Source organism: Sarcophilus harrisii, chromosome 4 (genome assembly GCF_902635505.1).
Source record: "Sarcophilus harrisii chromosome 4, mSarHar1.11, whole genome shotgun sequence".
In the NCBI taxonomy this organism is placed as follows: Eukaryota; Metazoa; Chordata; class Mammalia; order Dasyuromorphia; family Dasyuridae; genus Sarcophilus; species Sarcophilus harrisii.
This window is the reverse complement of record NC_045429.1, coordinates 185,519,352-185,544,059: the sequence shown is the minus strand read 5'-3', so window position 1 is coordinate 185,544,059 and position 24,708 is coordinate 185,519,352.

Genomic DNA, 24,708 nt, shown 5'->3' with positions numbered 1-24,708 from the left:
GAACAATAATATTCATAACATTCATATACCACAATTTACCCAACCATTCTCCAATTGATGGGCAGCCACTCAGTTTCCAGCTTCTAGCCACTACAAACAGGGCTGCCACAAACATTTTGGCACATACTGGTCCCTTTCCCTTCTTTAGTATCTCCTTGGGGTATAAGCCCAGTAGAAACACTGCTGGATCAAAGGGTATGCACAGTTTGATAACTTTTTGGGCATAATTCCAGATTGCTCTCCAGAATGGTTGGATTCGTTCACAGCTCCACCAACAATGTATCAGTGTCCCAGTTTTTCCACATCCCTCAACACTCATCATTATTTTTTCCTGTCATCTTAGCCAATCTGACAGGTGTGTAGTGGTATCTCAGAGTTGTCTTAATTTGCATTTCTCTGATTAATAATGATTTGGAGCATTCTTTCATATGAGTGGTAATGATTTCAATTTCATCATCTGAAAATTGTCTGTTCATATCCTTTGACCATTTATCAATTGGAGAATGCCTTGGTTTCTTATAAATTAGAGTCAGCTCTCTATATATTTTGGAAATGAGGCCTTTATCAGAACCTTTAACTGTGAAGATGTTTTCCCAGTTTGTTGCTTCCCTTCTAATCTTGTTTACATTAGTTTTGTTTGTACAGAAGCTTTTTAATTTGATGTAATCAAAATTTTCTATTTTGTGATCAATAATGGTCTCTAGTTCGTCTTTAGTCACAAATTTCTTCCTCTTCCACAAGTCTGAGAGATAAACTATCCTATGTTCCTTTAATTTATTTATAATCTCGTTCTTTATGTCTAAATCATGGACCCATTTTGATCTTATCTTGGTATATGGTGTTAAGTGTGGGTCCATGCCTAATTTCTGCCATACTAATTTCCAGTTATCCCAGCAGCAGTTTTGTCAAATAATGAATTCTTATCCCAAAAGTGAGGATCTATGGGTTTGTCAAACACTAAATTGCTATAGTTGACTATTCTGTCTTGTGAACCTAACCTGTTCCACTGATCAACTAATCTATTTCTTAGCCAATACCAAATGGTTTTGGTGACTGCTGCTTTATAATATAGTTTTAGATCAGGTACAGCTAGGCCACCTTCATTTGATTTTTTTCATTAATTCTTTTGAGATTCTTGACCTTTTATTATTCCATATGAATTTTGTTGTTATTTTTCTAGATCATTAAAATATTTTCTTGGAAGTCTGATTGGTATAGCACTAAATAAATAGATTAGTTTAGGGAGTATTGTCATCTTTATTATATTTGCTCAACCTATCCAGGAGCACTTGATATTTTTCCAATTGTTTAAGTCTGACTTTATTTGTGTGGAAAGTTTTTTGTAATTTAGCTCATATAATTCCTGACTTTCCTTTGGTAGATAGATTCCCAAATATTTTATGCTGTCGACAGTTATTCTGAATGGAATTTCTCTTTGTATCTCTTGCTGTTGGATTTTGTTGGTGATGTATAAAAATGCTGAGGATTTATGGGGATTTATTTTATAACCTGCAACTTTGCTAAAGTTATGGATTATTTCTAATAGCTTTTTCGTAGAATCTCTAGGGTTCTCTAAGTATACCATCATATCATCTGCAAAGATCTCTGCTTTGCTTTTTGTTCATTTAAGTGTTGTCCATATTTTATCATAGAAAAAGATCAGAAGTATCATCTTTTATAATTACAATCATCTTATAAATATTGTACTATAAAAAACTGACAAAATCTAACTGTGAATTCATCTAATCCTAGACTATTTTTCTCCTATTAGAAGTCCATTTATAATTTGTTCATTTTCATTTGCTGATGCCAGTTTTTTTAATCTAGTTTATCCTTTTGTAATATATAGATATTTTGTTTTTCTGCAAACATGAATCTATTTCATCTAAGTTCTCAATTTAGTTAGAATGTACTTTGAAAAAATCCTTTCTGATATATTTGTTTCCTTTTCAATTTTTTCAATGTTGTTTTTGAAAAAAATTGATGAGAAAAATAGTTTTTTTCTCAATTAAAATAAAATAAGCTATTTATTTTATTAAATTTAAAGTCTCCTGATTTTTTTCAATTTAACGGACATTTTTTTACTTTGAATTTATTAATCTCATCGTTAATTTTAGAATTTCTATTTTATTGCTTAGTTGATAATTTTTGATGTTATTATTTAAATTTTTGTTGTTATTGTCATTTAGTATCTATTTCATTTCTTTTTGCAAATGAAATTGCTTAGAAATAATAAAATTTGCTCACTCACCCCCATGAGTTTTAATATGTAATTTCATTCTTGTTATTTTCTTTATTTTCTTGGTATTTTTTTTCCTATATTTTTCTTTGATCCACTAGTTCTTTAGAATTATGCTGTCTCCCCAAACTTGTTAATTATTCTTTCATTGCCTGTTATTGAATATACTTTTATTATATTATGCTAAATTGTATGCTTTATTTTATTTCAATGTTTTTTACCTTTTTGGGGAGAATGGGGAGGGTCTTCATTCCATAACACATGGTCAATTTTTGTAGAAGCCATGTACAGCTGAGAAGAATTTTAGACTGGTTCTCTATAAACTTTTAAAGATCAATGACATTGGCTTAACAATAATTATCTACCAAGTTTTAACTTTTGGTTTGCTTGTTTATTTGGACGTAAGGATGTAGGTCATTTTGGTCAAGTGACTGGAGTTCATCAAGGATAGTTAGGCATTTAAAAAATATCCTTGTTTATCTTAGTCCTAAGTTTCCTATTAGTCATATTTGTTCTATCATTTTCCTTTTCAGAGAAATCCAAAACCAAATATAGTTAGTTCTGTTTCCTTTCTGTTGTCAATAATAGTATTCTTTCCACCTTAAACAAAGGCTATATATCCTTTCTTTGATTCAACATTTTTACTTCAATATAAGCTTTCAAAAAAAATCCTAAACTACAGCAAAGACAAAACACTTTTTTTGCTCTCCTTAGCTTCCAACATTATAGTCAGATCATTTTGAATTTTAGCATTTTTTACATTATTTTTATTAGGTTGTTGCAATCCTATATTCCTTCGCTGTCACTTCACCTTGTTTTAAGTTACACTGATATATTCTAATACTGTGCAGGTAATACCTTTTGTTTTCCCAGCATGCTGAATTTTTCCTCTCCCAGTGTGGATTGCTTGGTTTTCTTTTTGGAATTAGAGTAGAAGTTCTTTTTTCATATTCTTGGACAGAAGCTGTTCTATAAGAACAATTTTTTCTATATTTCTACAGTCCTTGTAAGACTGACCCTCTTCCTTGGCAATTAATTCTAATTTTTCTTACTTGAATTTCTAAAGATAAAATTATTTTTAACAGAGGCCAAAACATTTCTCATTTCTTTTTGTACATTTAAAGTGTAATATGAGCAGAACAAACCATCAGATAGCAAGATTCAAAGAGAACAATGGTAGTAAGGATTTCACACAGTACCATGGAAAAATAGATAATTTAATTCAATAAATATTTATTAAGCATTTGCTAGGTAGGAGACCCTGTGTTATGCCTGACAACACAAAGGCAAAAATAAAATTGTCCTTTTCTTCAAGGGTCTTATATTCTATCAAGTAAGGACAGTACATATGTATTAAAATAGGTAGAAAATTAACATAAAGAGAATAATTTTTTTAAAAGCATATAATGTTATTATGTATGAAATCGTTGGGGAAGGAGAACACACATAGTGAGAAGTTTATGTAGAAAATAGTGTCTTGTCTATGATTTGGAGTGAGGGAAAGATTCTATGAGCAGAGTACATAAGCGAGTCTATCAGTAATCAAGCATTCAGTAAGTACCCATTCTGTGTCAAGCATTATTCTTAGGACTGGGGATATATAGAAAATTTAAAAATAAAACTTCCTTTTATCAAGGAGTTTACATTCTAATTGGGGGAGACAACATACTAACACTAGAATTAAGAGAGATTGGGAAAAACTTTCTGTAGAAGGTGGTATTTTACTCGGGATCTGAAAGAAGGCAGAATATCCAGGAAGTAGAGATGAAGAGGGAAAGCATTCTGGTATAGGGGGGCAGTCGGTGAAAATGTCAAGAATCAGGAAATGAAATATTTTGCGTGAGGAGGCCAGAGTAATTGGATTATACAATACATAAGAGTAAGGAGACTAGAAAGATAGTAGAGAATCTTAAGTACTACTGGTGCTATGAACAGAATGACATTTGAAAAGAAGACTTATTAGACTTGTTGCAATCTTACTCTCCAAGAGAATGGAATTATAGGATTAGAAGTCAGGAGAGAGATGATGCCCAAATATTTACAATAGAAATCATTTGTTCAGAAGAAATATAGGATCACCTGAAAATTGATGAGGTCACGAAAGGAGATTTTATATAGACAGAAGGTTAACTTAATAGCTTTAAGGGGGATGAGGCCGTTGATTTTGAAGGATAGAAGATTGTGCTTGGAGAGAGAAATTTCAAAATTCTGATTCATAGAAGTGAAACAAATATTAGATGATCAAATCATCTTCCCTGTATGTGGCTGAAGTAGAATGGAAATGGAATTATTCTTATTTTTATAAATTTAACTCTGTCCCCTAAGTATTTGAGAAATGAGGCTTTTATTACAGAAACTTCCTGTAAAATTTCCCCTAGTTTCTTGCTTTCCTTCTAATCTTAGCTACATTGATTTTCATTTCTTGTTTAGTCATAGATTCTTGATTTACCCATACATCTGATGGGTAAAATTTTTCATGTTCCCCTAACTTTCTTATTATAACACTCTTTATGTCTAAATAATGTGCCCTTATCTTGACATATGATATGAGACATTGATTTATACATAATTTCTACCAAACTGTTTTCTAGTTTTCCCAAACAGCTTTTGTCAAATAATAAATTCTTATCCAAAAATATTCATAGAACTTATTTTGTGGAAATTGAGGGTATACCTATTAATTGTGGAGTGACTGAAAAAGTAGTGGTATAAGAAATGATGAAAAGATGGTTTCAGAAGAACCTGAGAAAACATATGAATTGATGCAAACTGAAGTAAGCAGAACCAGGAGAACATGGTAAATAGAATAGTAAATATTGTAATAATGGCCAACTACGAAAGACTAAGCTATTCTGATCAACTTAGTGTAAGTGCTCATTGGCTCGCTTATAGTTTTAAGACCCTAATGGTTGATGATTTTCCTCCTCAAGCAGACTTATAGGTTTGTTGATGTAAGGAACTTCTACATAGGAAATTCCTATCAATGCAGATCAGCAAATTCATAGGCAATTATAGCCAGTAAATGCAATAAAATCCCCTATCCAGGAACTTTTTAGGAAGCAAACAAATCCATGGAACTCTGCCACAGCTCTAGTCATTGGAACCTACCATTTGACTGAAGGTGCAGGTGTGCAGCAGGGGTGAGAAAGGAACGCAGGTGGTGCAGCTGTGAGCACTTTCTCATCAGTGGCTGTAGCCACCAGGGTCAGTTAGCCTGGGGCTATAATTTACCAGCAACAGCTATAATTGGTCATTTTTCTCAGCTTGTTGTGAGAGCTAGTTTTAAAGTAAGGATGTTAATAATTCCACAGCTGTTGCCCCACTTTGGGACCTCCTCTATTAAGAAGTTATAGGACTGTGGTATAAGGGATTCCTGCCTTGACTGCTTCTTTGAGTCATTATCTTCATCTATTTTGGTGACTAGGAACTGACCAATAAAGATGCATCCAGTTACTGTCTTTTGGAATGAGCCCAAAGTGAAAAGAAGCATGAAAAGAAGCATTGATAATCTGTCTATATAAAATAGATAGAAGTGACTTGATGTGATTAAATTGGTAGAATGGAAGGTGTGGATGAGAACTGGCTCCAGATTAGGGCAACTAAATTCTTATTTGAAAGTGTGTTTTTAAGTCTCCCTTTGACTTGCCCCTTAAAGGAAAATACTTCTATAACAAGAGCATATCCTAAAGGAAAGATAGGAGGTTGTACATGACAATGGAGATTGAAATTTAATCAGGAAAAGTTCAGGGAGAGACAAAAAGAAAGAAAATAAATTGAGGAAGTTGAGTTAGTAATCCAGTAAAAATGAAAGGGAAAGAAAAGCAAGATATGGAAGGAAAAATAAAAGCTTTCTCTCACCACGTGGGTACCACCTTACTAACTGCATTGATAAACAGAAAAGAAGATGATTATTTCATTATAGGCTGAAGAATCTAGAATCAATCATCAAGAATATTGTGCTGAGCCTAGAGTCAAAAAGACCTGAGTTTAAATGATACTTGCCAGTTGGCTGACTTTGGGTAAGTCTCTTAACATCTTTGTGATTTAATTCAATGGAGAAGGAAATGGTAAACAACCCCAATATTCTTGCCAAGAAAACTCAATGGACCACACTATCCATGGAATCATAAAAAGTTGGACACAATTGAATAATTGCACAATGGTGTGCTAAAAATCATGCCTGACCAAAATGGAGGATATTTTAGCAGAGAGAATAATAAATAATTCTGAAGAGATAAAATCTATTGTGAAGGATCATCAGTAAGAGAACTTTTGATTTATAAAACTTGACTAATGGGGAAATAGGTTTTATATAATTTCACATGTACTATAGATATCATTGTCTTTTCAGTGAGTGGTGGAGTGGCTTCTAGGAGGGAGAAGATTATGGATATAAAAGAAAGTTTAAATAAATAAATTAAAAAGATTCAAAGCGTAAGAGAAAGGGAAACATTGAAGATTTTTGGTTTTGGCCAGAAAGTACAAGCAGAAAGCAATGTTTAAGGAAATAAGTATAATCACAATATGTAGCATTTATATGATAGTATATCAGGAATTAGAGAAGTTAACCAAGAGATTATCGAGGTAATCTCTGGTGATTCAGGAGTGAGGAAATGGAGAAAAGAATAAATTAAATAGTTAAGTTGTAAAAAGTAAGAGATGTATACTTGAGTATAATCATCTTTGATTATTTTCTTAACATATGTGTATACACTTATGAATACAGATATGTATACTTACATACCTACATACATACATATAACTGCTTTTCATATAATTTATCTTATATATTTTATTATTTGTATTGAAAGGAAAAATTTTGAGAAGGAATACTTAGGTTTTACCAGACTACCAAAGAATACATGGAAGGGTTTGCTGGAATCAGCAATAACCTTCTCACAAAAGCAAATTATTTATATTCAGTGTGAGCATTCACACTGGAGGAATCAGTGAACACTGTGCATCATGAGTTTATTGTTTTGTTGATTACCTAAACTTAAGAAGTAGTAGAGAAAATGTTACTAATACAGACTTAAACTTGAAAGTATGTTGTGTATATTTTTTTCCCTTCAGAGAGTTTACTGTTAAAACTTGCCATCATACTTCACAGTCCATAGACAAAAAGTTAAGAATCTCTAAACTAGAGAAAAGAATAGTTTTTAAGTAAGATCCTAAAATGAAAAGAGCAGTGGCTATGGATTCAGAAAACCTTCATAGGAATCCTTGTTTTGCTAGTGTGTGACAATGGATAAATCCCTTTATATTTTTTTCCCCTTTTCTCTTAAGAGAGCATATTAAAAATATACATATATATACATATATATATTTTTATTACAAACTTATGAAATAAAACCTTTATTCCATAACCTAGTAGAATAGAAATAGAATAGAATATGAAAAGATGATTGTTTATGAAACAGCAAATCTATAAGGTACAACTTGCTATTGCCTTTGAATATATAATAAATTTATCACATATCTCTTTTCTCTTATTTTTTCCTTCCCTAGCCCTATCTTATACATGGCTACCATTAGACACAAATATGTTTATACATATATATGTATTATATATATGCAAAATATTACATATTATATAATTGTGTGTATATGTATATTCCATACATATTTCTATTTATGAGTTCTTTCTCTAGATATAATGTCTTCCTTTATATGCCCTTTGTAGTTAATTTGGTTATTTATAATAGTGGAAATTACTTAGTCACTCAAAGTTGTTCTTGAAATAATATTCTTATTACTGTGTACAACATTCTCTTGTTTCTGTTTATTTTGATCTTCATTATTTCATGCAAATCTATCCATGTTTTTCCAACATCATCGAGCTCCTCATTTCTTATAGCACAGTAGTACTCTATCACAATCATATACCACACAGTCAGCCAGACAGACATTTCTGAACTTTCTAGTTCTTTGCCACTACAAAGAGAGCTACTATAAATATTTTAGAACATATGGGCTCTTTTCCTTTTCCCCTAATCATTTTAGGAAACATTCGTAGTAGTTGTATTTCTAGGTCAAAGAGTATGGGCCAATTTAATAACTCTGAGATTGCTCTCCAAAACAGTTGGATCAATTTACTGTTCCACCAACAGTGAATTAGCCTCCCAGTTGTTTTTTTTTTTCACATCCCCTCCAACATTTGTCACTTTCCTATTCAATCACTTTAGTCAATCTGATAGGTGTAAAATGAAATTTTAAAGTTGATTAATCACTTTACGTTTTTGAACTCAATGACCTCATCTATAATATAATTTTGTTGAAATAAGTAACCCATAAGGTACAGTCCACCTCCGATTGTTTAGATCTGGCTCTTTTCAGGAGGAAATTGGGAAAAATAAAAATGGATTTATATTTCAGATGATAGGAGGAAAGCTAAAAATGAGCAAGGAAAAGTGATGAAAAAAAAGAAAAACATCATGCTTTGGTTTCTTTGATTCCATTGAATTTGATTCTGTTGAATCTATTATCTCATTGATAAGTACTTTGTCAACAAGAAACAATTTGAAATCATAAAACATATGTAAAAGTTTTCTAAATGTGGTTCAGTACCTTTTCCTTTCACTATTCAATTTTGTATCTAATATGTTGTCCATTTGTACTTTCTGTCCAAGATACATGGTAGAGGCAATGGGTTGGCTGTCCAAATGTTTCTCATAATCTGGAAGGATATTCATCCTTCTTCCATTATTTAACTGTTTTTTAGAATGCTAGATTAATCTTTTTTTCAGTTAATAGCGATCTTATTTATGAGGATCTGGGTTTTGTTTCAATAAGCACAATGCCATTAACAAATAGAATCTACAAAATATCACTTCTATAGAAAGTCAGTCTTCTATTTGATTTTTTCATCAAGCATTTCCCAAGAGTCCCAGTAATAAAACCTTTGTCATTAACATTATCTTCATACTTTATGCTTTATTTGCTTAACTGTGGATACATAACTGTGTATTTACCCAAGTGTATTTAATAGGAATGAGGATATTAAATCATACAAAAGAATATCTGTGGATTGCATATGGACTTAAATTTCAAATGTAAGGTTATCTATTTTATTGTATTTTCACTGATTATACTAGATATTTCTCAATTATATTTTTATATATTCTTGCACAGTTAGGAGTATTGTGGACAACTTACTGTTTCCAGGTAGCATGTTTGAGATCTTTATTCTAGTGTAGGCTTATTCTTTGCTCTTTTCCATACCCTCTTTCTCAACTCTCTTTTTTTTTTCTCCATATCATCTTTATTATTGGTTTTATTTTTGTACATAAGACTCTCAGATGTACACAACTAACCCTAGTGTGTACCCAAGTTCATTTCACACGAGCTATGCAAATTTACTATGTTCAAAACACAACTCCTACCTTTTTCCCCAAAGTTTCATCCTTTTATAACTTCTCCTTTTCTTTTACAATATAGATATCCTTCCAATTACTCAAATTTGGAGCTTTTTTTTTTTTTTTACCTCCTATATTCATTAATTAGCCATATCTTGATTGTACCTTTATACCAGCCCTAGTATACATTCTCTTCTCTCCATTCATGTGCCCACCATCCCTTTTACAACTTGATCACCTTTCATTTTAACTTTTGCAGTAGCTTCCTAATTTATCTCTCTGCTTCAAGTTTCTTCCTGCCGTCAAAGTAATATTTTTAAAGCACAAATCTGACTATATCATTACTCTGCTCAAAAAAAAAAAAAAAAGTATCCATTTGCCTCCAAAATAATTACACATTTTTCTATTTAGGAGTAAAAGTACTTTATTATTTTGTTCCAATAGATCTGCATCACTCCCCAATATAAGTTCCAAATGAAATTTGTCTTCACTTTATTTTCTACCTGTAGTGCCTACTCATACTTGAAATGCCTTCCTTCACCTCTATTTCTTAGAATTCCTAACTTTTTAAAGAACAACTTGATTTCATATTCCACCTCTGAAATATGATCTGGTGTGTAACCTGAGGAAGTCACCTAACTTTTTAGTATCCAGAATGTTTGCACCAATTAAATTTTTTTTTTTTTTACCAACAGTGCATTAGTATCCTTGTGCGATACATAGGTCCCACAATAATTCATTTTTTTTCCCTGCTCCACCCCCACATTTTTCCCAACTGATAAGTATTAGGTAGAACTTTAGATTTTTTAAATTTGCATTTTTGTTAGTAATTTAAAACATTTTTTCCCTATGGGTGTTGATTGCTTTCTTTTTTGAGGACTTTGGTGGCAGCCATTTTGAGCATTATTTTTCATTAACTTCCTTCATGATGCTTTGTAAGTGAGTTTGTATTTGGTATGCATCATGTCTGGCTTAAATATCTGCTTGACAAGGGGATCAGGTTTTTGTTGGCTTGGGTTATTTCTGGGTTATGTCTGCTCTTTATAATCATGGTTTTGGATTAGATACTGTCTAAGAAATAGTGAAAATTAAAATCCTCTTTTGTCCAATTCTCATTTTTTTAGAATCAACAACTTATTTCAGCTGGTTGGATGAAAGAAGTTGAAATTGTATGCAGTATCTTCTTATCTTTATTCTTTTCCTTTACATGTTATGAATTTTGATCCATACTCTAATCAGTCAGTGATTTGATTGCACAAGTTGATTCTGAAATAACCCATGTTGGCACTAAGAAAAGGGATTTCTTGCATCAAATTAAATTCAACAGTCACAGTAGCTACAGTGTTTTAAGATTTGCAAAGTACTATACATATATTCTTTCATTTGTAAGTCTCAACAATCCTGAGAGGTAGGTACTATAATTATCCCTATTTTTCAAGTGAGAAAACTGAGAGTTAGAGAAGTTAAGTGTCTTATCCAGGGCCACATGGCTAATAAGTATCTGAAGTGAGATTTGAACAAAGCTAGGTGGTACACTGTATAGACTGCTGGGCTTTGAGTAAGGCAAACTCATCTTTGTAAGTTTAAATTTGGCCCCAGATTTAGTGTCCCTTTAAGTCCCTAGCTATATGTCTCTGAGCAAGTGACTTAAACCTATTGGTCCCAGTTTCCTCATCTGTCAAGTGAGCTGGAGAAGGAAATGGCAAACCACTTTAGTATCTTTGTCAAGAAAACTCAAATAAAGAGTCAGACATGACTAAAAGCAATTGAATTACAATTTCTTGACTCCAAAGCAAAATGCTTACTGAGTATACCATATAGCTGCCATATTCTGAAATGAAGGAAAACCAATACTACTGCATCTGTCCAATGTTTTTTTTTTTTATTTTAAAGGGAATTTATGTGTAGTGAGTTGATCAGAGAACTTCTGATCCATCAGGTGATTGATGATGACATTATAAAGAACTTCAGACTTTGAGTCTGACCATATTTGAAGTCTGTAAGGATATGTGGGATAAAACATACTTTCAGGTTTTACATGGCATTATTTTTAGGTTATGAGGCAGAACATGAAAATAATGAAATGCAAGCATGTATCCTTTTAAAATTTTGAGTCGCTATACTTGTAGATTACCAGGGTGTAATGTCCCTTGGGTTGTATCCCACTACTTTCAAGTCATAGGTATTGGGTGGGTTCCCTGGAAGATAACTTTTAGCTTCAAGATATTCTCTGGTTTATATTCCTAAAATTTTAGAGTCCAAATCCCACTGGTATGTTTAATACTTAATATCAAATTTAAGAAGAAAACCAACACAAAGTAAAGGCATTTACTGATTGATCATAATAAGACTTGCAATAAAACATTTTCACCATCACTTATAGAGCACTCTTCTGCTACATACACCATCACTGGAAAAACAGATCAAGTATAAAAATTGCACATGATGGACCTTTACAGGAGGAACTCTTATGATACAACAGGGTGACTGATTTCTTCTTGTAATCTATCTGCAATGCTCCTTGCAGGAGAAAAGGTCTTGGTAAGGTTCACTGTATTTGCTTTCTGCAGGACACATCTGGTCATAGTCTCTGCCAACACACTTTTTGGCAAAGCAAAATTATTGGTTAGCATATTGCCAGGATCCTTGAGAAATGACTAATATTTTAATTCTAGGAACAATGGCAAAATTCATTTACATTTTTTCACAGTCTAAGGGTTGAGACTTACCATCTCCTATGAATCAGGGTGTCTTCTCTAGATGCCAATCTTTTTCTCTCACAATTTTTTCTACCCTGAAATTTGTGAATTTCTAAAAATCAAAATCTTCAATTTCTCTCCTAGGGATACATGACAGCTCATCTTCCAACTCCCATATGTATCTGATAGAGGTCATTGTGAATAGGAGAAAGAGAAGAGTAATATCTCCTCCCAAACTGCTCTTCTATGCTTGAGGTACAAATAAGTCCTCAAAAATAAGCACCCTCTTAGAAGGTAATCTCTTCCTTCGTAGACAATTGTCTTCTTGCCTGGCACACCTAGGGTCAGTTTACCCACACAAAAGAAAGGAGATTTACTCAATTCTCAGCATATTTTTTTTTCATATGTACATGAAGACATTTGAAATTTGACAATTCAATTCATTTAACTGGGGAACTCTATGACCCTACATATGCAACGAGAGTCATCAAACAAGAAAGTTTTCGGAAAATGACAACATAGAATGGATTGATAGATCCTGCTACAAATGTGTGTTCAGAAAAGAGAAGTACTGTAATAACATAAAAATCCTTGCCTCCCCCCCAAGGGAAACAAAATCTCACTTTTATAGAGTCCTGAGGTAGTGAAAAATACATGTGTAGATCACATAGAGATTAGAAATATTTGAGATGGAAAAAAGAGAATCCTTTGTGCCTGAGCAATCCTTCTACCAGGTATTTTTAGGGACTTTTTGAAAAGGAGAAAACTGGATCAATGAGGCCATCTGCCCCATCTCATTATTGTAAGCTTTTAACTTTGTGCCTCTGGTTACACATTGATTCCTAGATTAAAGGATTGTAAAATATGAATGTAAATTCTCTGATTCAGCTCCCAGAACTACAGAGAAAAGAGAAGCAGTATACCATCTTTTTGTTCATTTATGTTGTTTGCCCAGAAAAATTATCTGGGTTCTCATGTCATCACATACTTTAAATATCTTTGCCAATGTTGTTAAGGAATTTGGTAACATTCTCTAAAGACATCTGTTTCAAGAAATAGAATTTCTATTCTATGCTCCTTAGAATTTGAGCTTATTGAGGCTTGTCAGGACTGAGTAGGACAGGTTTAATAAAGTATAGAAACAGAATGCATTGGGAGAAAGAGAAAAAAAAAAAAAAGCTTAAGAGGATTCAGATAAAAGCTGTTGATCCAAACTGCAGAATGGTGCAAATAAAGTGTGCTCTATGTAAAGAAGTCAGAAAAATGGTACAGGCACTCACCCAAGAGGGAAAATAGAAGATTTTGGGAGAAAGTGAATAGTGGAGGTTGTTCTTGGTTGATCTCTCTCATCTCTCTCATTTTTTAAGAAGAAAGACCTCATATCACCCTCTTTATATTCTACAAAGCATGAAAGTCTACTGTGGTAACAAATAATAGAAATTGATGTTGATGATGAGGGTCATTGATGTCAAGATGAACTGATGTGTATATCTACAAAGACATTAAGAGTGTGTCTGGAGAAATACTATTATTGAACACCTGGGACTAACTAGCTAATGACTGTGTGTGATAAGCTATATGTTTATTACTTGGAACACTTAGAGAACATTTCTTCCAATAGTTCTTGTTTATTCAAATTGAATTGAAGTGCAACAATAAAGAACTGTGACGTTGAAAATGATAAATTTGTAGACTTTTAAAATATATGGCCTCACTATTATAAGCAGTTTGTAAAAAAAGATATTGCTTTAGCAATAGAAAAACACCAAACATAGGATCATTTCTTTTTTCTTGGGAAATAAATCTCCTTACAATTATTTAGTCATGAAATTAAAGGAGTTCAACCTGAAAAGATCTTATGAAGTAATCTAATCCAATTTCATTTTAAGATGAGGAAACTGAGAATCAGAGAAAATTAACTTTCAGTTGGGTTTAAAGGATTAAAAAAAAAAAAAAACCAAGGTGATTGTTTACTATTTAATAATAACATCATTTTTATTTATCAAACTAAAGAAATGTAAACTTATTATTAAGTAAAAATAAAATTTTCCTTAAATATTTTCTAGTTAGACAAAAATGGACAGAAAATTTCATTTTTGAGACACTAGCGTAGTTCTGGTACTGGAGATACTAACACATGGAGCCACCATGAATATGCCAGAGATAGAAAGTGTCATGCTTATTTACAATTTGAGCAATTTGCAGAGGTGATATTTGACTCTAAACCTATTACATATATATTACATCATATTATAAAATTATCTCTTTTTGTAATTGAGGAAATTGAGAGTTTAAATTGTTAGTTTAAAATTTCCATTAATTCATTGAAATGGTTCTCAGAACAAAAACAAAAAGGGAGATATAAAGATCTGGAAGGCAAGAGCTTAACAAAAAGATAATGAAGTCTTTAGCAACTGATAAAAATACTAGTGATGGGATTATTGAGAAAGAAAAATAATGGGGCTTTGGATAGAGACTTTGAAAGACAAAACACTGTTAAAGATAGGGTTTCTGTTGTTGAGTCATTTTTCAGTCTAACTCTGGGGTTTTCTTGACAAAGCAGCAATTTACCATTTCCTTTCTTAACTCATTTTACAGATAAGGAACTGAGGAAAACAAGGCTAAAGTATTTGGATAATAAACCTAGTTAAGTGTCCAAGGCCAGATTTGAACTCATGAAGAAGAGTCTGACTCCAGGTCTATGACTCCATTCGCTATGGCACCTAGCTGCCCTAACAGAATGACTCAGATGATAATTCAGCAAAGTGGAATGAAGAAAGGTCAGGTTGGTAGGAAGAGAAACAAAAGAACATAGCAACACACACACACACACACACACACACACACACACACACAGAGAGAGAGAGACAGAGAGAGAGAGAGAGAGAGAGAGAGAAAAGAGTATCCAGAGAAAAATATCAACCATTTCAAATGTTCATTCAAGTATTTATTAAATGTCAGGTTTTGTGCTAAATATACAAATCCAATAAAGGCAATAATCTCTATTTGTAAGGAGTTTATATTCTAATGAGAAGAAATAGACTAAATATAAAGTATATAAACAGAGTATTGAACATAATGTTATTTGTAAGCAAGGGCATTAGCAGTTGACAAGATCAGGAAAAACTGCCCATAAAAAGTATTATTTAAGCTGAATTTTGAAGGAGGAAAGGGATTCTGTGAAATAAAGATGAAAAGGAAGTCCATTCCATTCACATAGCACAGTGAATGCAAAGTACAGAAGGGTCTATGAAATAATGGAAGTAAGGTACAGAACTGTCAATTTTATTAAATTTCCAAGGTCAAGAGAGGGAGTAACACAAAATGAAGCTGGAAGTATATGTTGGAACAAGCTTGTGAAGGGTTTTAAAAGTTAAAAAGAAGAGTTTTTATTTAATTTCAGAGGTATTACAAAGCAAGTGGAAGTTCATGAGTCAGGGGGAGACTTAATCACATCTGTTTCCAAGGAAAATCACTTGCTGAGAAGGATTATGTGAAGAAATAAAAATATTGGATTTTTTTCAACTAAAAGATCTTTGATAATTTTGAAAGAACAATTTCAATTGAATGAATATTATTATGTAAACATTATCACATTACTTAATACTCATCACATCTATGTATTCTTTAATGTTATCCTAACAATAATCCTACAAATTATTTTCTTATTTATATTTAATAAAAACTGAGAATTATAAAAGTTACTACTTTATTCAGGGTTACAAAATGAATAACTGTCAAAGGTATGGCTTGTACACAGTTCTTTCTGACTTCAGGTTTGATCTATTCATTATATATAATTATGGCTAACAAAACTTTTTTGTAACTGTAGTAACAGAGAATGGAAACATCTTCAAGTTCCTTTCCCTCTCCAAAAAACAATTAGGGTGAGGGAGAATTAATTAAGTAAGCTATTGAATAATTTGATGAGTTTACCTAATCAATATGATGGGATTACAGTATGGGTATCCTATCATGGTGGTATGCAGGTACTCTGAAACCTTCCTTAGAATGCATAGGAAAAATTCTTTAATTAATTGTCTGTAGATATATCTATTTTAATATGAATGACAAATTAGGACATATCATTACCAGATGTTGTTGGAAGAATACTCACTCTTTTCATCATTGTCAGTCAGAGCAATATGCTAAAATACCCAGGCTCTCATTTTTTCCCCATTTTACCCTATATTTTCCATTAAAAAAGTAATTTTTTTTTTTTTTAACTTGGTGGGATAGGTTATTAGCTAGGCCATAGCATTCAGGAAGGGCAATGATGTAGCTGACAAATAGGTTGGGGCTATGTTGTAAAGACACTGAAATGTCTTTGTATGAATTTGTATTTGAGCTTAGTTGTAATAAACTGCCAGTAAGGTTTATTAATCAGGGAGAGAATCAGATTTGTTTATTAGGAAAATAACTTTGAAAAGGAAAGAGACTTGAGGCATAGAACCTTTTAGGAAGTTATTGCAATAATCCAAGTGAGAAGTGATTAGGGCCTGAATCACGCTGAGGACTATGTGAATAGAGAGAAGGAGATAGATGCAAGAGATAGATGCTAGAGAGAAAAAAAAAAATATGATCTGGCAACTTATTGGATATGTATGATAAGTTAAAATAAGGAATCAAGAATGACAATAAAGTTACATATTTAGGTAATTGGAAGTACAGTAGTGTTTTTGAGAATAATATGTTTGGGAGAAAATTAGGTTCTAGGGAAATGATGATGATGCAGATTTCGTGTCACTTCTTGTACAATTTATGGGTAAGACTATGTTTTTTTTATTCACTTCATTGAACTGAAGTCCACAGTACCATACAGGGTGCATATTATAGCCTTTACTTGATCTGTTTGGAGTTGGGAGATTATGAGATTGCTGGAGAGGAGATTTTTGCAATAATATATGCGAAACTACTGTAGGTGATGGGATTGAAGCTATCTATTATGAGGGTCTGACATCTGGTGCACAACAGGAGAGGTTTAGAGCTTATACAGAAATAGGAAGCCAAATGCAGGAAATGATACAATGGCAGAGTATTGGGCAATAGTAGGTGAAGAGAAGGATGGGAGTACTTTAGTAACAAGTCTTCAACTTTCTATTGCTGAGAGGATGATACAAATCATTCACTTACTCTGATTCATTGGTTGATCACCCAGAAATAATCTCAAGCACCACTGTGAGTACATGGCTCCCCATTTAATAACTTCTAATCTAGAGATCTTTAGCAGCTTGTAAAACCCTTGCTAGACTGGTGCTTTAGCCTTGGGAGATTTCCCCATTTCTTGTCAGAAACTTTCTCCTTTTTTTTTTTTTTTTTTTTTTTGTAGTTTCTGTATACAATTGGTGAACATGAATTCCTGCTCCTTTTCTTCCCTTTTCCAAAATTCAGATTACATATTCTATATAATGCTATCTACATTCATTGGGTGCTTTTGAGCTAGGGTTGGGGCCTTTTCAGTGCTGTTCATCCACCACTGGTATCCACCCAACTCTTGCCTATAGCTCCAAGAAGTTGTAGTACGTTCAGGGGACACAACTTTTTAGAATCACCTTAGTGGATGGTCTAAATTAGATTAAGGGTACCCTACTAGCCTCTAACCCATTGAAGAATTAAAGGAATATTTGCCCCAAACGTGAATATTTTCCCTGAGAAAATAGGTAGATGAGAACAATTTGTTCCAATGGTCATGAAAGTAGGTGAAGAAGGCACTAGAATTTGGTCAGGCACTGAAGACACCAAGGTCATTCACTGCATTCCAAGTCATTGCTAATACTCCCAACTTTTGTCCAGTCACTGGACTTTATAACTCAGGTGGAGTCTCATGACTTTTTGCAACTTTGCTTCATTTAAATTCAATTCACACACAAGTGACAATTCTATAATTCATTGGTCCTCTTTGAAAATGAAAGATGAACAATAATATTAGCCAGAACTCAACTTTCTTTTTATCATATCCATTCCATCTCAAGCTTAGATCACTTGTACTGCTCCTATTCTAGCAGAAAAAAAAAAATGAAAAGGGAATTTTAAAAATGTGCAGCTCAATAAAATGTGCAAATCAATTCTGCATTATAAGATAACTAATGGAAAAATTCCAGTCAGTCAGTCAGTCAGTCAATAAGTTCTTTTGAAATACCTACTATAGACAAATAGGACATATATAGCATAAATTGTAGGTAACCAATTGTAGTAAAGCACTGACATTAATAGGCATCAGGAAAGGCTTCTTATAGAAAGTTGTATTTTAACTGTGACTTGAAGGAAGCCAGAGAAGTCCATATATGGAGATTAGGTAAGAAAATTACAGGTGTGGAGGACAGTGAAAATGCACATTTTTCTTCATTTCTTACTGGGATGTACTACTTAGATTTCTCAGTTACAACTATATGTTGTATACCTTTCCTCATGTTACTCTCCCTCCCTCCCTCCAATCCATTTTCATTGTCAGCTTCCCTTTCATTCTCTTCCCCATGACACTCTAAGCTCCTTGAGAGCTTTAGTATATCTTTATTTATTTATTTAGTATATCTTTAGTATATCTATCCTTGGTGCTTAGCACAATGCCTGGTACATAGTAGATACTTATTAAATGTTTATTAAGCTAATGACAGTTGGGAGATGGAGTGTTTGGTCCAAGGAATATCAAGAAGACCAATATTATTGATTCACAGAGTACTAAGAATGAGTGAAAGATGGATGTGTAGGAAGACTGGAATAGTAAGAAAGACTTTGGATGCCAAACATTCAGGTTTGGTAATTTTTTTTGTTTGTTTTTCAAATTTTTCCCCAATTACTAGCATTTTATTTTTCCAATTATATATAAAGATAATTTTCAATATTAATTTTTATAAGATTTTGATTCCCAAATTTTTTTTCTCTCCTTTCTCTACCCTTTCCCCAAGAGAATAAGTAATCTATTATAGGTTATACGTGTCATATCATGTTTTATCATGTCAAACATATTTTTATATTTGCCATGTTGTGAAAAGATTAGAACACAAGGGAAAAACCATGAGAAAGAAAAAAAAAAAACAAAAAATGAAGATAGCATGCTCCTGTATACATTCAGACTTCATTGTGCTTTTCTGGATGTGGATAACATTTTCTACCATGAATCTTTTGGAAATGTCTTGGATCTTTATATTGCTGAGAAAAGCTAAATCTATCATCATTAATCATCTCACAATGTTGCTGTAATTGTATACAATGCTCTGTGGTTTCTGCTCACTTCACTCAGCATTAGTTCATATAAATCTTTCTAAGTTTTTTCTGAAATTCGCCTGTTCATCATTCCTTTAGAACAGTAATTTTCCATTACATTCACATACCACAACTTGATCAGCCATTTCTCAACTGATGCCCGTTTCTTCATTTTCAATTCTTTACAACCACTAAAAGAAATCATCTTTAAATATTTTTGTAATATAACTCCTTTTCTTTTCTTTCTTCTTCTTCTTCTTCTTCTTTTTTTTTTTTTTTTTTTACTATCTCTTTGGGATATAGACCTAGTCATGGTATTGCTGGATTAAAGGGTATGCACAGCCAAAACCCCAGGCTTTAATCATTCCCTCCTAAATAGTTGATGAGATAAAGGTTTTATATCTTTAGGTTATAATCACTCCTTCTTAATGTTTGACAGGATAAAGGTTTATCCATTTTAGATGTCGTTTGAATATCAGTAACCCCTCCAATACCTTCCTCCATTGTGTCATCCTAGGTGCCTCCCCCCATTTGGTTATCCCCATCCAGGTGCCTCCCCTATTATGTCATTCTTCTTGGTATCCTATAAAAGAGTCTTGCTGTCTAATGCTCAATAATAATGATAATCTCGTCCAGCCCTGGGACCAAGATCCATTTGGTCCCAGTATATCTCTCCATTTAATAAACTATTAAATTGGTGTCAAAAAAAAAAAAGGGTATGCACAATTTTAGAGCCCTTTTGGGCAAAATTTAAAATTGTTCTCCAGAATGTTGGATCAGTTCACAAGTCTACCAATAATGTGTTAGCTTTCAACTTTTCCCACATCCCTCCCAACATTTATTATTATCTTTTCCTATCATTTTAACCAATTTGAGAAGTATGAGATAGTAGTTAATTTGCATTTCTTTAATCAATGGTGATTTAGTGCATTTGTCCATATTATTATATATAGGTTTAATTTATTTATCTCTCAACTGTCTATTCACATCTTTTAACTATTTATTAATTTGGGAATAACTTTTTCTTGTAAATTTGAATTTTTCTATATGTATTTGAGAAATGAAGCTTATCAGAAATATTAGCTATAAAAATTCTTTCCCAGCTTTCTGTTTTCCTTCTCATCTGGGTTGAATTGATTTTATTTGTGTAAAAATGCTTTAATTTAATCTAATCAAAATGATCCATTTTGCATTTCATAATTTTTTTCTCTTGTTTATTCATAAATTCCTCCTTTCTCCATAGATCTAACAGGTAAACTAATTCTTGCTACCCTATTTAATATCACTCTGTATATTTAAATCATGAACATATTTTGACCTTATTTTGGTATATGGTGGGAGATGTTGGTCTATGTCTAGTTTTTGCCATACTATTTTAAATGGAATTTATTTTCTATCTCTTGCTGCTGGTCTTTGTTGGCAATATGTAGAAACTTTCTTTGTTGGTAATATGTAGAAATTCTAATGATTTATGTGGGGTTTATTTTATATTCTGTTACTTTGCTAAAGTTGTTAATTGTTTCAAGTAATTTTTTAGTTGAGTCTCTAGGATTCTCACATTATCTGCAAAGACTGATATCTTTGTTTTATCATTGCCTATTCTAAATTCCTTAATTTCTTTTTTCTCTTACTATTAAAGTTAGCATTTCTAATAAAATATTGAAAAATATTGGTGATAATGGACACCCTTGTTTCACTCTTGATCTTATTGGTAAGCCTTCTAGCTTATCATATTCTACTTAGATTCTACTTATATTAAGGAAAGATACATTTATTTCTATGTTCTCTAGTATTTTATAGGAATGGGTGCTTAGTTTTTGAAAATCTTTTATCTTCCTCTATAGATAATCAAATGATTTCTGTTACTTTGGTTATTGATATTGTCAATTATACTGATAGTTTTCTTGATATTGAACCATAATTTCAGATATAAGTCCTAATTAATATGGTATATATTACTCGCATGATAAATTGTTGTTGCTTCTTTGCTAATATTTTATTTAAACTGTTTGTATAAATATTCATTAGGGAAATGGGTCTATCATTTTCTTTCTCTGTTTTGGCTCTTCCTGATTGAGCTTTCAGCACCATGTTTGTGTCATAAAAGGAAATTGGTAGGATTCTTTCTTTGCCTATTTTCCCCAAATAATTTATAGAGAATTAAAATGAATCATTCTTTAAATGTTTGACAGCATGAAATTGTATATCTACCTGATCCTGCAAAATTTTTTCTAAGGTCATTGATAGGCTGTTCAATTTCTTTTTCTAAAATGGAATGATATATTTTTCCTCCTATTAATCTGGGCAATTTAAATATATGTTTGTTCAGTATTCATTCTTTTCACTTAGATTGTCTAACTTATTGACATACAGTTGGGCAAAATAGCTGTTATTTATTACTTTAATGTCTTCTTCATTGGTAATGAATTTATCTTTCTTAGTTTTGATATTGGTAATTTGGTTTTCTTTCATTTTTAAAAATCAAGTTAATCAAAAATTTATCTATTAGTTTTTCCTCCACAGAACCCATTTAGTTTTATTATTTCAATGGTTTTCTGTCAATTTTATGAATCTCCTTGGATTTTAAGAATTTCTAATTTCAGATTTAATTGAGGATTTTTCATTGACTCTTTTCTTAGCTTTTTAAAATTGCCTGGCCAATTCATTGATCACTTTTTCTAATTTATTCATGTAAAAAATTTAGGCATATAAAATTTGCCTAAGTTTTGCTTTGGCCATGTTCCATAAATGAGTTAAATAACTTGCCTAGTGTCACACAGGTAGGAAGTGGTAAGTGTCTGAGACCAGATTTGAACTCAGGTCCTCCTGACTTCAAAGCTGGTGCTCTATTCACTGTGTCACCTAATGCCCCTATTGTCATTATTTTTGATGAAATTATTGAATATATCTCTAATTTCTTGAGTCACTCAATTTTTTAGGATTAGTTTGTTTCCAATTAATGTTTAATCTATCTATCTTTCCCTGGACCTTTATTACACATAAATTTCAATGGATCAAGATCTGAAAAGGATGCATTTCTATTTTTTTGCATTTTATTGTGACGTTTTTAATGTCCTAAAAATGTAGTCAATTTTATGTAGGTTCTGCTGAATATTCATTTTTTCCCAGAGATCTATCATATATAACTTTTCTAAAATTATATTCAAGTCAATCTTTCTTGTTTATTTTGTGGTTAGCTTTATTTACTTCTGAGAGTGGGAAGTTGAGGTCTTCCATTATTTGTGTAACTCAAACTTCTCAATGAATTTGAATGTTATATCACTTGGTGCTTATATTTAGTATTGATAGTACTTCTTTGTCTATGGTACTTTTTAGCAAGATGTAATTTTGTTCTTTTTCTCTTTTAATTAGACCAATTTTTGCTTTTGCTTTTTCTGAGAACAGGATCACTATCCTTGCTTCACCTCAATCATAGTATATTCTTCTCCAACCTTTTACTATATGTCTGTGTGTCTGTGTGTCTGTATGTATCTGTTTCAAATGTGTTAATTGTAAACACCATTTTGTTAGATTCTGGTGTGTAATCCACTTTACCCTTTGGTTTTATGGAAGACTTCATCCCATTCATATTCATAATTATGTTTACTAACTATATTCCCTTACATCCTGTTTATCATGTCCCTCCTCACCAGTATTTTGCTTTTGGCCACCATCCCCCTTAATCTACCTTCTCTTCTATTATGCTTCTCCCTTTTTCTGTTTTCCCCTCCTATTTCCTTAAAGGTCTGTATTTAAATGAGGGAGTATTCTATACTTTCTCTGAGTAGTAAGTATACTTACTCTGAGAATAAGATTCCAACAATCCTCACCTTCTCCCTTCTTTTCCTCTATTGTAATAGATCTTTTGTGACAATTTGCCCTTCCTTTTTTTCTCTCAATACAATCCTTTTTCCCAAATACATCTTATTTTTTAATATCATCACATCAAAGTCAACTTACACATAGACTGTCTATGAATATTCATTCTATTTTTTCTAATAGAGATAGAGTTTTCAAGAGTTACAGGTATCTTTTTCCTAGGATATAGGGATGGAAACAGTTTACTTTAGTTGAATATTATGTGTTTGTTTGTTTTTTTTCTCTTTCTCCTGTTTACTCTGTGGGCTTCTTGAGTATTTTATTTGAAGGTAAGATTTTCTGTTCAGTTCTGGGTCTTTTCATCTGGAAAGTTTTATAATCCCCTATTTCATAATTCCCTTTCATAAAAATCCCCTTTTTATCTGAAACAATAAACTCAATTTTGTTGAGTTGTTGATTCTTAGTTCCAATCTAACCTTTTCCCTCTGGGATATCATCTTCCAAGCTCATTGATCCTTCAATATAGAAACTGCTAAGTGCTGGATAATCTTGACTATTGCTCCTTAATATTTGAATTCTTTCTTTCTGATTACTTGTAGTATTTTTTCCTTGATCTGATAATTCAGGAATTTGGCTAAATATTCTTGAAGTTTTCATTTTGGGATTTCATTCAGGAAGTAATTGGTAGATTCTTTCAATCATTATTTTATTCTTCAGTTCTAGGATATTAGGGCAATTTTCCTTGATAAGTTCTTCAGAGAAATCCAGGTTCTTTTTTTTTTAAATCATGTTTTCACTTATTCCAATAATTCTTAAATTATCTGTCCTGTATTTATTTTCCAAGTCAGTTGTTTTTCCAATGAAATTTTGATTTTGTTTGACTGATTTCTTGATGTCTCATCATTATGAACTCCCATTTACCCAATTCTATTTTTTTTCTGAAACAATTGGGGTTTAGTGACTTTCCCAGGGCCACACAGCAAGGAAGAACAATTCTAATTTTTAATGAATTATTTTCTTTAGGTAACATTTTAAAACCTCCTCCTTTTTCATTTGACCAATTGTACTTTTTAAGAAGGTATTTTCTACAATGAATCCCATGCCAATCCAAATTTGGATAATTGTATTTTTTAGGGAATTATTTTTCTCAAGTATTTCTTGTTCTTTCTTTTTCTATTGTTGATTCCTTCTTGTATAACTCTAATTTATTTTCCCAAGTTTTCTTTAAGCCCTTACCTATTTGATTTTTATTCTTGAATTCTTCTAAGATTTTTGGACTTGAGACCAATTCATATTCTCCTTTGAGGATTTGTATATAAGCATTTTGACATTGTTGTCTTCTTCTGAGTTTATGCTTTTGTCTTCCTTGTTGCCATAATAATTTTTTATGTTC